Source organism: Mustela erminea, chromosome 11, assembly GCF_009829155.1.
Source record: "Mustela erminea isolate mMusErm1 chromosome 11, mMusErm1.Pri, whole genome shotgun sequence".
Classification (NCBI taxonomy): Eukaryota; Metazoa; Chordata; class Mammalia; order Carnivora; family Mustelidae; genus Mustela; species Mustela erminea.
In genome coordinates, this window is record NC_045624.1 from 51,366,793 (window position 1) to 51,380,584 (window position 13,792).

General features: G+C 36.1%; 1 pseudogene; it reads left to right on the forward strand.

Moving 5' to 3' along the window:
* Positions 1–407: 407 nt before the first annotated feature.
* LOC116568753 lies at positions 408–12,875 on the forward strand (annotated as a pseudogene).
* The last annotated feature ends 917 nt before the right edge of the window (positions 12,876–13,792 follow it).

Sequence of the window (13,792 nt, forward strand, 5' to 3'; positions counted from 1 at the left end):
GATTCACCTGACCTAGGGCACAACATTAAAAACCATTTACAGGGTACCTAGACTTTAAGTAAAAGAAACCCATCTACTTACCCTAGAGCATTCACCAAATGGTGGGGAAATGTTGGAATTGTCTTCAGGGTCAGTCATAGCTGCTGGCAACACCATGGTTTACATTCCCCTTCCACTTTAATAGTACAGATAAGAACATGGTCACTGCGCTGCAGTTGGCCTGCCACCTCAGTGACCCCCAGATGCCTATTCCACATTAGGTCCAGCAGTCCCTCCAAGGTGTCCCTCACCTACTAATACCCACCCCGGCTTTAGCTGTCCACCAAGGGTGACCCAAAATGGTGTATACCAGGAAACCCCCACTACAGTAAAGTCAATCTCATCAAGTATATGTGTATATATACTTGATGTGTATACCAGGAAACCCCCATTACAGTAAAGTCAATCTCATCAAGGCAGCCCAGGTGCAAAAGTATTCCACAACACCCCCAGCTGACCCACTTGAGTTCTACCCATCCCACCAAGATACCACCTCCACAGAGTACCTCAGCCCACACCTACCCCAGCTCCGGCTAGCCAGCCAGAGCCACCAGGTACACAAAGTCTATATGGGGACATTCCTATACAAGACCACTCCTTCAAGAGAGGGAGCTTCAAGAGACCACTCCTTCAAGAGAAGGGAAAGCCAACTGTTTCACCTAATTCATAGAAACAAGCACAGAAAGTCAAACCAAAGGAAGGGACAGAGGAATATGCTCCAAATGAAAGAATAAGACAAAACCTGGGGGTGGGGGGACTAAACAAAATGAGGATATGCGATCCTACTGTAAAGAGTTCAAAGTATTGTTCATAAAGCCCCTCACCAGACTTTAGAGAAGAGTGGAGAATTTCAACAAAGGAAATATTAAAAGAACCAATCAAAATTGAAGAATACAATAAATGAAATAAAAAGTACACTAGGGGGAATCAACAGCAAATTAAAGGATGCAGAAGAACAGATCAGCAACCTAGAAGACAAGGTACTAGAAAGCACTCAAGTTAAACAACAAAAAGAAAAAAGATTAAAAAAAAAATGAGGAAAAGTTAACAGACCTTTAGGACAACATCAAGGATAATAACACATTATAGGGGCTCTGGAAAAAGAGAGAGTAAAAGGGTCAGAAAAATTATTTGAAAAAAATAATAGCTGATACACTTGTGGTGAGCATAGCTTAATTTATAGAGATATTGAATCAATATGTTATACATCCAAAACTAATGTAACATTGTATGTCAATTATATTGAAAAAAATCTTTTTTTTAAAGATTGAGAATAACTAGACTAGACTATTCCTCCATATAGCACAATTTTTAATATTTAATGCACAGTTAAAAGTTATGAAAAAGGGCACCTGCATGGCTCAGTTGGTTAAGATTCTTACCTGATTTCCATTCTGGTCATGATCTCAGAGTCGTGGGATCCATCGGGATCTGTTTTTTGCAGAGTCGGCTTAAGATTCCCTCTCCCTCTGCTCCTCCCTCCACTTGAGCTCTGTCTCTAAAACAAATAAATAAATCTTATAAAACAAAAATACTGTATCAATATTAGTTCATTAGTTGTGATATACGTACCATAGTAACATAAGATGTTAATAATAGGAGAAACTGGGAATAGGGTATTTAGAAATCCTCTATAGTATATTTATAACTTCTCTGTAAATCTAAAACTATTCTAAATTAAAGCTTTGAAAGAAGGAAAGAAAAGGAAGGAAGGAAGAGAAAGAGAGGAAGGAAGGCAGGATGGAAGGAATGAGAAAGAAAGAAAGAAAGAAAGAAAGAAAGAAAGAAAGAAAGAAAGAAAGAAAGAAAAAGAAAAGAAAGGAAAGAAAGAATAGCTGAATATTTCCCTAATCTGGAGAAGGAAACAGACATCCTGGTCCAGAAAAGCACAAAGAGACCCAAAGAAGATGAACACAAGGAAATCTAAATAAACATACATAATAGTTACAATGGTAAAAATTAAAGATAAAAAGAAATTTAAAAGCAGCCAAAAAGAAGCAAATAGTTACATATAAAGGAAGTCCCACAGGCTATAACCTGATTTTTTTCAACAGAAACTTTGCAGGTAAAAAGGGAGTGATATTACATACTCAAAGAACTGAAAGGGAAAATAACCTACAACCAAGAATATTGTACCCAGATCTGAAAGAGAGATAGTTTCCAGACAAACAATTTAAAGGAATTCATCACCACTAAACCAGCCTTATAAGAAATGTTAAAGGGAGTTCTTTAAATAGAAAAGAAAGGCCATAATTAGAAGTAAGAAAACTCACTCCAATCCATTTTTAGAACTAGATATCACTCCCATCCAACTCAATAAACTGGAAAGCCACTGGAAGACTATCAGAACAAACCACAACTAAACGTAGGGAAGAAGCCACACTGGAAAAAGTTATGAAGGGCAGAAACAATGGTTGGGAGCGACCCATAGGAAGGATGGGACTGCAGGTGCAAAGAGGGAAAAGCACCAGGGAACCCACACTGGGATTTAAAAAAAAAAAAAAAAAAAAAACATTGTCTGTTCTTGAAAACCAGAGGGGATGAATCCCACGAGTTTGTATAATTAGCAGGACTCCTCAGAGCCTGGGGCTTTAAAGTCTGCTGACTCAGCAGTAGACAAGCAAGGAGGATGAGGAATAGCTCAGTCCCCATCCTTACAGAGACAAGAGCCCACAGAGAGGCAATGTAGAATTGACAGTTTGCATAATGCCTGGGCAAACAGGAGGAATATCTTTTTATAAGCATTTCAGAGGGTGTGGGGGGACTTGTCTGAGAACAAAGAAGCTGGCAGACACCATTTTCCTCTCCTGCCCTTCAGCATAAACACAGAACCACCTACAGGAGGCAGTGCTGCGCAGACATTATCTAACCTGTTAGCAGTGTGCTCTGCCCATGAGTTCTCCTGAGGATATGCTCACTCTAGCCTGCAGGCTAGGGCCTTAGGCTCAATGCAAAAAAATTTTTTTCACTGCAAATTTTTTAACACTGCCTATGCCCTACCTAAGGACCACCTTGAATGACATGCCCCCAGGAGCCATCATGCTTCAGGAGACCCAGGCTAGGAATAACTCCCTTTCCCTCTGTCCCTACCCCCTGCTCGTTCTCTCTGTCTCAAATAAATAAACAAAATCCCTTAAAACAAAACAAAAAACTGGTGGGGGATGAGAAAAAGTCTGTCTTCCTTGATTATAACATTTATTTAACTTTCACTTTTTATTTTTAAACATTTTTCAAAACTTGAAAGAACTTGCTTTAGCTTTATATCATCCTAAAACTTCTACAATAGCTTACATCTGTGAAGCACATTACCAAGCACTTTCAAAGACATTATCATAATCTCTTCAATAGGCTCAAGAGGTAGATACCATTTTATCTCAATTTTACCGAAGAGAAAGTAGAAACCCAGATAGAAAAAAGTGACTTGCATAGTGAAATATTGTCATTTACAATAAGAATTACATACATTTGGTCTTTGTCCCTGTTTCTGTCACAGAGTTCCTAAAATCCTTGAATTCTCTGAAGTAATAAGAACCATAACAGGGATTTGATATCCTAACAAAACTCTTTCAAACACACCAGAGTTTATGTTAACATGGTGAATTTTAAAAAGCCAGGTGAACCATAGTTAGAACCTTCAATCCCACCCACCCTGACCTCCCAGGAGGGAAGAGGAACTGGAGGTTGAATTCATAGTCAATGGCCAATAATTTATCAATCATACCTAGGGATTGGGTATGGAGAGCTTCTGGGTTGGTGAACATGTGGAGATTTGAGGAGAGTGGTATACTTGGAGAGAGCGTGGAAGCTCCATGGCTACATACTTTCCCACACACCTCATCCCACGCATCTCTTTCCTATGGCTCTTCCTCAGTTATATCCTTTTACAGTGAACTGGTGATCTATTAAGGAAACTAGTTTCCTGAGTTCCTGAACAAATCAATCAAACCTAAGAAAGGGAACTTAAGGACCTCTAATATATAGTCCACTGGTCAGAAGCAAGGTAACAACCTGGCCTTATGATTGGCATCTGAAGTAGGGGCAGTTTGTGGAACTGAGCCATTAACCTGTGGAATCTGACACCATCTCTAGAAAGACAGTATCAGAAATGAGTTGAATTGTACGACACTCCACTGGTGTCAGAGAACTGTTTGATGGTGTGGGAGGAAAATACACATTCGAACTGGCATCAAAAGCATACATAGTAATGGAGCAGTTTGGCCTAAAACCCAATTCCTAAGACCACAAGTCCAGCGCTAATTCAGATATATATGAAACACATATTATCTACAAGGAAATTTTTTATTAGAATTCATTATGATAATTGATAGTCTTTAAATTATTTGAATACCTTTTAAGTTACTTTAATTATAACAGTAAATATAATCACACTATAGAAAATTTAGAAACAAGAAAAAGAAAAAAAATTACTATTATTCTAACACACAACCTTATTATTTTCCCTTTAATATTGTACCATAATGCAGACTTCTTGAATACGTTTAGGAAAAATACATGTAGCAAATAAGTACAAGACCATCATTAAGAAAATTACTTTTACCCACAGTTCAAATTCCTATGTTCTGATTTCTGATGCTACTTGTCTCTATTTACTCCTTGTTCCTGGATCTTTTGTATTTTCTCTTTTACAAATTAGACCTGGTTGTTACAGTCTCTAACTTCAGATCTTTGGCTTTCACCTAGAAAATAAATATCTTAAATCTCTAGTCTGTGATGGCAAGAGAGCCTGGTTTCATGGAAAAGAATGCCATGATCTACTGAACAATTGGCCATGGAGCCAGAAGGTAGCATTATCGTTTTTATTAATCTGTGCTGGACCTAGATCTTTAAGTTTCTTCTAACTTGGGTAATTTTAATCATTAACTTAATATTTTAGAATTAGACTTCTGTTCTACCTTCTAATTAAAGTTCACCTAACTTAACCCTATCTCCTCCTACCTCCCAGAATGAACTGAAGAAAAAAATCATGAAATTAAGTGACCTATGATATATTTACTTAAAAAGAATACTTTCTAAAGCCACTTTTAAAGGTTTATGCAAACTATATTAATATGAAAAAGTTATGATTCTATGTGTAACATTAAAATAACACATTTTTTTAACCTCTGCAGAAAAAAAATGGAATGGAAAACACTAAAATTTTAAAAATTATTTTTTAAGTGGTTGAAATGTGGTGTTATATTTCCACTTATTTTTATTTTTGAGAGATAGCACTCAAGCACGGGGAGGGAGAATCTCAAGCAGGCTCCATTCCTAGAGCCCAATGCAGGGCTTGATCCCAAGACCCTAAGATCATGACCCACACAGAAATCAAGAGTCAGACACTTAACTGACTGAGCTACCCAGGTGCCCTTTCTATTCTTCTTATTTCTATTCTACATTTCATAATAAAAAATAAACATGATGAAAAAACATAACTTTAAGAAGCAACAAAAAATCTAAGGTATAGTTTAATACCTCTCACTAATTTTTAAAAAGCAATACATAAATTATCAAATTTTCCTTTGTCAATTCAACCAGAATCCTAAAACTGTCCAAAGTTTTCTACCTAGGAGTTGATTCTCAACTTCTAGACTGCCATGATCTTCGAAGTTCCCAATTTTTTATTCCTAGAGGCAAGTTGTCTTTTCTATCCCAGCCCCAGTCAGTCTCTCACCCTTTGCTATGTAGGCTTATCTTGTACCACAAACCCTTCATACATACAAAATTTATTTTTGTTACAAATAAGAATATAAAGATATACACTGATACATGTGTCTTAGACTTATATTATAGGCTACGTGAAAGATTAGATACAGAGAAGATACAACTTGCCATAAATTAGTTATAAGACACATGATGAATTGTGTAAGACTGATGAATCACTGACCTGTACCTCTGAAACAAATAATACATTATATGTTAATTAAATTAATTAATTTAATATCGTTTTGCACAAGCCCAATCAATCAATCAATAAATAAGTAAGACACATGATGGAGCATCTGGCCAGTCCCCCCAAAAATCTTCCTGATTTAGTAGAACATTAAAAACTGAATACCTCTGTGTATGCAGGAGAACATAGTCAAAAGAGTCAACAGTATTAAACATTAACAGTGAAGAATTCAATAACTGTGAAATGCATTTTCTATTTCCTACATTTTTTTAAGAAAAAAAAAAGACAGTCATCTTCTAAATCCCTCAAATGGACTACTCTAATTTCTACTCTTCAAAAGTGTATAAAGAACACAAAAAGTTTTGGAGCACTGAGGTAGGTAAACCTTCTTTCTAGTCTCTCTACATGTGATCCTTCTGTTTCCTTTCTCTCAAACACTGATAATAAAGAATGAAAGCAAAAACTATTTAGCCTGTGCCAGATTTCCCTAAAATTGAGAGACATTTCCCCCCATGTCTGGTGAAACAGTTAACAAACTCACTTTAATCTCTTACTCAAACCAGAACTGACAGTTTTGTATTCCATATTACCTTATTTATTTGTTCTACATAGATGGTCCCTGGCAATGGCTTTAGCCTGAAAAATGAACTTCAGTTACAAACTGTTTTCATCAAAGGGAACGTATCTCCTACAATAAAGTAATTTGATTAAAAATTAAACTTGCACAAAAATTAAAATTTATTTCTTTACATGTATAGTGAATCCTTCTGCCAGCCATTCAAGAAAATCTCTGCACCTGAAACTAACAAGCTTCTAGTTTACCAAAGTAGTGAACTAACATACAGCTTATTACATAAAAACATTTTATTTCCCACAAAGAAGTTATCCTTCTATTTCAAGAAAATAAGGGGAAATCAATTTTAACTCTCAAGACTGTAAGGGCAGTAGGGGCACCTGGGTTGCTCAGTGGGTAAAGACTCTGCCTTCAGCTCAGGTCATGATCTCAGGGTCCTGGATCAAGCCCCACATTGGGCTCTCTGCTCGGCGGGGAGCCTGCTTCCCCCGCTCTCTCTGCCTGCCTCTCTGCCTACTTGTGATCTCTGTCTGTCAAATAAATAAATAAAATAGTTTTTAAAAAAATAATGTAAAGGCAGTAAACAGACTCATGCAAAATTAGTGGAGATGCCTTCATTTTGGTCTCTAGAATAGAGTCTCAGGCAGCTTTGCTGGCCCCAAGAATGATTCACTTCTCCTAGGAGATACTACTGTAAGTTAATGGTACTTAAAAAACAATTCTTATCTCTTTTCTTTTTTTCACAGATAAGGGCCTTGTCTCAACAACCATTCTGAAGACTTTCTAGAATAAAGACTCGTACCTCTTAGTGTTTTCAGCATCTATCTTGGTGCCCCATGCATAAATTCAACAATGATAAATGTGATCTTTGCCAAGAACCTAGCATTTTATGCCTCACTTTCCTTCCTCCTCTGTAAAAGAGTATTATTTATACTTTCATTGTGAGGATTAAATAAGATAATGTAGACATAATGCCTAGCACCTACCCCACCTTATACACTGTGGTAATTGATTGCACACAGGCTTTCATTATGAAACAAAATAACATTTCCACACTGTACAAATTTTCAATGCAAAAGGAGGTAAAATTTGAAAGCAGCAGATCAAACCAACAACTAAAGGCTATTTTAAAATCAATTGTTATATCAGAGCCTGAAGGTTTACTTAATTATATTGATGGGGTTCAGGCAGGCCATCCCAGAATGTGCTGCTTTGGCATATGGACTATTTGAGCTGAAGGCAAATCAAGGCCCAGGAGACTCAAGAAGAGCTTTTAACAACCCCTAATAACTATACATTTACAATTGCTATAACAAAATGTCCAAAAGAAATTATCCAGGTTTTCCAACTATGGCAAATTGTAATCACATAATTATCTGCTATGACTGAAGCTTATGTGGGGACTGAAAAGATATAGTAGAAATAAAAGCTACTGAATCATAAATCAGATTGCAGAAGATGATGCAACCCATAATTCAGGCAAGTACAATAGTGATGATCAAAATTATACTGGCATTTTTCATATACATTTTGTCATAGCAATTGTAATTTGTAGTTATCAGCTGATTATCATAAGTGGAGCTGATGTTAGAGAAGAATGAATCATGATGTTCAAGTAAAAGCAAATAAATGTTAAAATATTAATCCAGAGCACCTGGGTGGCTCAGTTGGTTAAGCGACTGCCTTCAACTCAGGTCATGATGCCAGAGTTCCAGGATCAAGTCCCGCATCCGGCTCCCAGTTCCATGGGGAGTCTGCTTCTCCCTCTAACCTTCTCCCCTCTCATGCTCTCTCTCACTCTCTTTCTCTCGAATAAATAAAATCTTTTTAAAAATATTAATCTGTATAATATTTTTAGACAGTTACAAAAACATGATGATAATGATCTAAGTCTGTACCTTAGTATAAAGTTGTTCAAGAAATATTTTATATTACCCGAATATCTGTTGTAAAATTTCCCTGGGCAGTAACTAATCTTTCTCTAAACAAACTAGTAATGGTTTAAAAAAAAAAAAAAACGTGAGAGGAAAAAGTAGAGAGAAGACAAAGAAGGGAAAGAAGGTATGCAAGACAGGTATGCAATATAGACATTACTTACCTTTCAAGGAAATGAAGAGCAGTAAAGATCTTCAAAGTTCCAGACCTTTAGGCTATCTGTATATAAAATGACTCTTCCTTGTCAAGTACAACTGAAAGAAAACAAGTAAAAGCAGAATAGTGACAAGCATAAAGTTTGTCAATAATTTAATTATTGAACTAAGTAATTTTGTGATCCTATTTCTTTGAAATATCCCTTCTTTCTGTAAAACAAAAGTCCTTCCAAAAACAAGTATAATGTTTATTCTCCATGAATCTTTCCACCTTACTGTCAAAAATTCTAAATTATGACATTAAATTCTTTGAGAAAGACATCTCTACTTACACTAAAATTCTCCCAACACCTTTTATTCTGAATAGCTTCCCTTTATGAAAAAAAAAAGAACTGTATTTTGTAGACAGCTTATAAAATATTCTCTCCTTAAAAAAAAAAAAAGACTTTAAATTGAAATATCCCTCCCCCTGGTTATTCCAGTAGATAGTTTAATTTATTTGACTATACTATTAGATTCTTGCCTCAATGATTTTATTCTCTAGTATGTAGAAACAAATTGATAGTTGATGATTCTAACATAGAGAGAAATTGAGGATTCCTTTAAATGGAAGAAAAAGCAGGGTATTTTTAGTTAAAATGGATTTCAACACAGGCTCTACTATCTTTTAAAAATAACAATATTCTTTTTTCCATTAAAAACAGGAAAAATATTTTTATCTAGGAGCCACTTTTAAACTATGAAGAATATTTAAAGCTAATCTTTTTATCCTTTATGAAAAGAAATTAAAAATGGAATAATCACACTTCTTAAAAAATAGATATACTAATTCCTATAAAACAGCCTTCAGAAAAATGTTTTGATCATTCTTTACGTATATTTATTTTAAAAATATTCAGTGAATCCCTGTCACTGTGCTAGGTATAGTCCCAAACTTCATGGAGTTTATATTTGAAGAGATAAAAACATAAATCACATGAAAGAAAAATTAGAGTTGTGATAAGTTTTCATTGCACAAAAAAAAGAACATTTCCATTTCCATAACTAATTTTAACCTTCTTAAATAATCATTTTTAAAAGGTGATAATATAAACATACTTGCAGCATAACCCAAAACTTTTTGATCTAGACGCCGAGGAGTCAGAAAGTTAGGTTCCAGGCAAAAGAAATTGTGGCAAAGACTTTCTGAACAATAAAATAAATATATAATCTAAATTATTTTAGATCTTAATGAAAAAGAGATTTACTGTACCCTTACCTGATAAGTCTGTTTGCATTTGGAAGTTACTTTCCATAAAACCCTTCCTTGCAGATGCTTATTCCAGGATGTTGTGAGTCCAGAGCTACACCTGGTGGCCATACACAAACTTACAGAAAACTATTCTAAACCTTTTCACGGAAATTTAGAAGTTATGCTGTGCCTCTGTTAATCAAAAATAAGCATCTCAAGAAACTATCATTCTTGATAACTGAAGGAAGTTTTAAATTTTTCACAGAAAATAAATTTTAAATATTATGGCAAAGTATAACAATATGTTAGTGGGAGAATTTAAGTGATATTATATGGATATTTGTTAGAAAATTCTTTTATCTTTGCTGTGTGTTGGGAAATTTTCATAAAAAAATGTTGAAAAAATTTAAGGATTTTTAAAATGTTCCATCACTGTCATTTATAGCGTTTCCTTGTGTAAATGAGCATAATGTATGCCTTCATAATTCATGCTTGTGTAACAGTCTATGATATTGACAATGAATTATTAAAGGAGTCACTTGTTCCACATTTATTCAACTTCCAATTTAATATCTACAAATGCTTATTTTTGTTTCTGTTAAAACATGTTTCAAAGACAAATTTTTTAAGACTGATACCACTGGGATCAAAGGAGATAATCATTTTTTATGGCTCATGAGACATCATCAAACTACTTTATACCAACTTCACACTGCTTTCATAAATGAAAACCAACACCAATTTAACCACAACCCTGGGACCTAGCCATTTCAATATTTTGCTGCTTTACTAAGCATAAAAATATAATCCAGAGGTTAATTTGCACTTTTATTTTTGAAAAATTTTCACATATTTCTGTATTCATCTATTGTAATCTTAATAATTTTCTTATAAACTTGAATAATTACTTTGTGTGTTATAACTATTAACCCACTATATCCTAAACTCAGGCAAGTTTTTCTCATCAGCTACTGTCCTTTACCATTTTCATTGTGTTTATTTTTATATATTCTAATCTGTCAGTCTCTTTGTTTGCTATTTCTTCAATCCACTCAGAACTAAGAAATAAACTACTTCTTCATAAATGTAATAGATATCCTAAAACATTTTTGTTTTCTTTTTTTCCCTAAAGGAGCCACAGGACTGAAAGCAGCATGGTCCTCTCCTCTCTGCCCCATATGCTCGTCCATTGATATCAATATACTCAAAAATGGGGAGTCATCTGGCAAATATGTTACTTTGCCTGCTGGGTTAGGGGCTCCCGTATGACCTGATATTGTGAACTTTGTTCGCCAACTTGTGCCAAACAACATATAGCCCTATGATGTCAGTGAATTAGCCAGTCATCAAACCAGGGCTGAGTCTTTACTGGCAGAACCATGGCTTGAATTCCTAGAGTTCAAGGCAATAGGATTCAGTGTTCTGGCCAGGGTGTTTTGGGAAATATGTGTTGTGGCGGCTGCACATTTGCACCAACCAAAACCTGGAGCCATTAGCACTGCAGAGTGAACACAACACAGGCAATAGATCATCTGCTCTGGCCTGGCTGCCTCAGCCTTACCAGCATAGGTTGTATCTAAAGGTCATCATACTGAGGAAGTTCCTGAACTTCCTTTGATGGTTGAAGATAAAGTTGAAGGCTACAAGAAGACTAAAGAAGGGATGTCTGGGTGTCTCAGTTGAGCATCCGACTCTTGATTTCAGCTCAAGTCATGATCTCAGGATTGTGGGATGGGGCCCCATGTTGGGCTCCACACTCAGCAGGGAGTCTTCTTAAGATTCTCTCTCTCTCCCTATTCCTCTGTCCCTTCTGCTCTCCACACATGTGTGCTCATGCTCATTCTTTTTCTCTCTCTAAAATAATTAAGTCTCAAAAAAAAAAAAAAAAAAGACAAAGAAGAAGAAGACCAAGGAGGCTGTTTTGCTTCTTAAGAAATTAAAAACCTGCTGGGCTGAAGCCTTTGTTTGTTGGTGCAAGACTTCGGTGTTTTTCCTGCCTTGGTCATGGAAGCCCATATAGAAAAAGGGATCAGAAACTCAGTTTGGAATGCTGAGCCCCCTCCAGGAGAGCAGCTGTTCTTTAGAATCCCACAGTCCTGTGATGGACTTTATAGGAATGAGAAATAAGCTTTTGTTAAACTACAAGGAAGGAAGGGAGGGAGGGAGAAAGGGAAGAATGGAGGGAGGGTGGAAGGGAAGGAGGGAGGGAGGGAAGGAAGGTAGAGAGGGAAGGAGGAAGGGAGGAAGAAAAAAGGAAAGAGAGAGAAAGGAAGAAGGGAAGGGAAGGGGAAGGGGAGAGAAGAGGAGAACTTAAAGCCTGGAATAATATCAAAAAGTTCTATGCCTCCCTGCAAATGAGAGCTGGCAAGGGCAAAATGAGAACGTCTTCATACTCAGCAAAGGGGACTGTGCATTGTCTATAATGAAGGCAGTGGTATCAACAAGGCCTTCAAAAACATCCCTGGAATTAATCCACTTAATAAAAGCAAGCCAGACATTTTGGAGCTTGCTCCTGGTGGGCATGCAGGAATTTTCTGAGTTTGGGCTAAAAGAGCTTTCCTGAAGTTAGACATCTGTATGGCACTGGGCATAAGGCTGCCTCCCTCAAGAGTATCTACAACCTTCCCATGCACAAGATGCTTAATGCAGACGTAAGCAGAACTTTGAAAAGCCCAGAGATCCAAAAAGCCCTCTGAGCACCATTCAAGAAGAGTCATCGCAGAGTCCTAAAGAAGAATCCACTGAAAAACCTGACAATCATGTTGACGCTAAACCCACGTGCAAAGACCATGCACTAGAACACCATTTTTCACCTGGCCAAGAATCCTAAGTTTCAGACAGATAACAAGCTGAATCAGATGAGAAGGGGGATCCAGGTAAGAAGCCATGGGAGCAAAGAAAGGAAAGAAGGCTGTTCGTGTCCAGAAGCAGAAGAAACATTTGGTGGGAAAAAAGGCTGCAGCTACCAAGAAACCAGCAGCTGAGAAGAAGCCTACAGAAGAAAAGAAAAAAGAAACCACCAAAGAAGAAAAGAAGCCTGCTGCATAAACTTTAATTTGCTTACTCCATAAATATCAAATCATTATGGGCAGCTAATTTTGAATAAAGACCTGATCAAAGGCAGTGAGAAACATGAAAAAAAAATTTTTTTTAATGTTTTCATTTTAATCTATACACATTCAATTCAGAAACTAAAATTCCATTTAAGAAAATGAGAAGGAAATAAATTAAAATGTGTCTGGTAAAACTGAGACTTCTTTCTCCCAGAACACTGTTTTTAAATGTGGTCCTCCCAACTAGATCCATCAGAGATACTTAAGGGAACTTGTTATAAACATAGATTCTTGAGTTCCATCTCTGATACACTGAAACAGAATATCTTGGTATGGATACTGGGAAACTTTCATTTTTTAAAAAAGATAACCAGATGATTCTCAAGCAGATTTAAGATGGAAATTACAAACCAGGAGAAAGATTTTAGGTGAGTCACGCACATGGGTCTATTAAGATGCCTGACAATCAGGAGACACTCAAATACAGTCTGCATGAATCACATACAATCATTTGTTTTCTTATAGGATAGTTTTTTGAGGTATAATTCACACAACACAAAATTTAACTTCTCCAAATCGAGTTGAATTTTAAGTTGAATTAAAACTTAAAAGTGAATAATTCAGTGGTTTTCATATATCGAGTTGTGAAACCATCACCACTATCTAATTAGAGAACACTGCCATCACACCAAAAAGGACACCCACACCCATCAGAAATCACATCCTCTCCCTACTACTCACCATCCCCAGGCAATCTCTAAACTACTTTCTGTCATGATAAATTTATCTATTCTGGACATTCCATAATACCCAGATATGAAATGTTCAGATAAATGAAATCATATGGTATATAGTCTTTTGTGACTGACTTCCGACATTACACTTAGTGTAATGTTTTTAGGGTTCATCCAT